At 36.3% G+C, this 3,276-nt stretch overlaps 1 non-coding gene across 1 annotated transcript; it reads right to left on the minus strand.

Annotated features, from left to right (window-relative positions):
- Positions 1-2,753: 2,753 nt before the first annotated feature.
- LOC141723017 (small nucleolar RNA R71) lies at positions 2,754-2,860 on the minus strand. Its single transcript, XR_012576011.1, has one exon. It is a non-coding gene; the product is annotated as a small nucleolar RNA R71 (small nucleolar RNA).
- Positions 2,861-3,276: the final 416 nt, after the last annotated feature.

Consider the following 3,276-nt stretch of genomic DNA (forward strand, 5'->3'; position numbering starts at 1 on the left):
TCAAAGGCATTGTGATAAAAGAAAGGACAAATCCTGAAGCAACCATGGCTAAATCACAACTGCAGATAGATCCAAGGTCCAAGGGCAAAGAAAAAGTTGGTGAACCTATCAAGGTTTATGTGCCTCCTGTGAATGAAGAAATTACTGATGAAGATGTGATCTTGCTCTGACTTCAAGAAAAGTTTTTAAGACAACCTCTGACATGGCTCAAGTTGTTCAGAGTCAAGAGATAGTAAGTTCTGATATTTCAAAGAAGCAAGTAACCTCTGATATAGCTCAAGTTAACTTGATATCAGAAGATAAATCAAAGACACTCCTACCAGGATTCATTAAAGCAAAACAGACTCAACCTTTGAAGACTGCTGCAAGTGGTTTTGAAGCAAGAGTGGTTACTGGAAAGGAAGCAAGAGATAAAACTGGATTGGGAAGTGCTGATGAAAGAAGAATACAGAACACTACCAATGATCCAACTTCCTTAAGTGAACCAGGTATTGGAGCAACTCCTGAGAGATTGAATCAACTGGAATCTGTACAAATGGTTTACCATACCTACTTGAAAGAACACATCTTGTTGTACTTCATGACAGATGGTAGGGTTTATCATATAAGGGAAAATGCCATTCCATTGAAGTATTTTGAAGAACTGGAGCATGTATTATTCTTACTTCAAGTGAATGACAAAATAACAGAAAGTGCTGCAAACTATTTGAAGAATCAGATTCAGAGACAGAAAAGGCTTTATTCTGTTAAGTCTGACAGCACATATCTTCCAAAGTACAGAGATCACAAGGGTGATATAGTTGAAATGAAGCCCAACACTGCTAAGATTATAACTACCTTTCTGGGTTACAGGGCTGTGGAATTCAATCTTGAGTCTGATAAGGCATATTTGATCAGACTGGATCAGGATATAAGAAAAGCTAGAATTAATGATCTCAGGGCTGCAATCTTTCAAATTGGTGAAGATATGCAGAAGTTAAAGATGCTAAAAGGAGGAGGATGATGAACTCAGATATGCTGAGAGATGTTTGTTGAAGAACTATCTCAGAACAACTCCTGACATCAGAGAGATCAGAAGATGAAGCCAAGTCAAGATCTGTAACTGCTTAATTCTGATGTGAATACAGACTGAAGTTTTATCAGAAGTTAAAGACTGGTAAAGGTTTAAGGCTGTAAGTTGTAGTTATCCAGTCTTCTCATGCATTTGTACTTAATGTTTTTGACATCATCAAATATCTGTTAACTTGTATATATGCTAATTACAAGTTGGGGGAGATTGTTAGATAATTTATAATGTCATGGCTAACGTGATTTATGTTTAGTTTTCAGATCTTACTTAAACGGATAAATCAGTACTTACTGGAATCAGGACTAAGGATATCAGTACTTAGATTATCAGGAGATAATCATCAGAAGATGGATATCAGAACTTAAGTGCTGAAGGACGTTCAGATAAGGAAGTCAGCTGGTTTAAAGGAAAGAAGATCGAGACAAACATAAGAAGAGATACGCATGAAGAAGGAATTCTATGAAGAAAAAATACTTGGAAGAAAAGATATCTGATTGATATATTTAGGAAGCAGAATTTATTTCCATATCAATTAGCAATTATCTTATAACTGTGTAGTATATAAACACAGACATATGATTTACACTATAAGTGTTATCATATTCGAGAAGATTATTCATTGTAACCCTAGCAGCTCTCGTGATATTTGTTCATCACTGAGAGGTAACAGTTTCATACGGTAACAAAGTTTATTGTTTCAATAAAGTTTGTTTCTGTTACTTAAGTTATTAAAGTTTGATTTGATTGTACTATACACTGTATTCACCCCCTCTACAGTGTGTGTGTGACCTAACAGTATTCATACAACAAAAGTTGGCGTTTACTAGTTTCGTGTTATCTGATTAGTTTCATCACCATTGCATGCTAAGGTTAAGAAAATGTCTTTGAATGAAGTATTTAATGAAGTTAGAATCCAATATTTGTCTTATATAATTAATTCAATCACTTTTATTCTAAGTTAATTGCATGTTAGTTTAATCTTAGTTATAAACATCTCAACTTGTTATTGTCTTAGCATTGAGCGATAGCCATACCATTATTGCATAGGTGCAAAATCTTAAGTTAACTAAAAAGTCTCTATGGGTACGAATATGATTTATATCTTATACTACTTGCGAACGTATACTTGCATGTAATTTTAGCGCATGTTTTCGCCCTAACAAGTTTTTGGCGCCGTTGTCGGGGACTCAGTGTTGATTTTTAGTTTATGTGCTTGACATCAGTGGTCGTTAAAGTTCATTGACTCGGATTCTTTTACTTTCACGGTTTACTTGTTTGTGTTTCAGGTACTCGTTACAATAAGATCCAGCAACACCAACGAAAGCGTTGATGGATTTTCTCAACCCAAGATCAATGACATTCAATCTAGTATTGTCAGGCCAGCGATCGCAGCTAATACCTTTAAAATCAAGCATGAAATGATTCAATGGGTACAGAATTCAGTCCAATTTGGGTGTTCTCCAACGGAAGACCCAAATATGCACATTAGAGATTTCATCGAGATCTGCAACACTTTCAAGTTCAACAATGTTTTTGAAGATGCTATAAAGATGAGGCTTTTCCCATTCTCTCGAAGGATAAGGATAAGTGTTGGTTGCACTCTCTACCAGCTGGTTTGATTGCTACATGGGAAGATTTTGCTCAAAAATTTCTCACTAAATTTTTCCCTATGGCGAAGACAGCTGCAATCAGAAACATTATTACTTAATTTGCACAGCAATCGAAAGAATCTCTATGTGTAGCTTGGGAGAGCTACAAGGAGATGCTTAGGAAGTGTCCTCATCATGGAATGCCTGATTGGATGATCATCAATTGCTTTTATAACGGTTTGGGAGCACAATCAAGAACCATACTCGATGCAGCATCAGGTGGAACATTATGGGAAAAGAGCTATGAGGAAGCTTATGTTCTAATTGAACTGATAGTTGCTAATGAATATCAGTATCCAACCCAGAGATTACCACAGGACAGGTTAGCAGGAGTTCTTGAAGTGGATACAGCTACAGCTATCACTGCTCAACTAAAGGTGTTGTCTATCAAGATCGATTCTCTGACTAACTATGAGTTATTCAGATAACCAGAGTTTGTGAGATGTGTGCAGGTTTACATGTGACGAAGCAATGCGTTATACTAGTGAATCAGCTCAGTTTGTGAGCAACTTTCAGAGATCGCATTAACCAGTTTCGGACACTTATCATCCTGACAAC

The sequence above is a fragment of the Apium graveolens genome, chromosome 4 (assembly GCF_009905375.1).
Source record: "Apium graveolens cultivar Ventura chromosome 4, ASM990537v1, whole genome shotgun sequence".
Lineage (NCBI taxonomy): Eukaryota > Viridiplantae > Streptophyta > Magnoliopsida > Apiales > Apiaceae > Apium > Apium graveolens.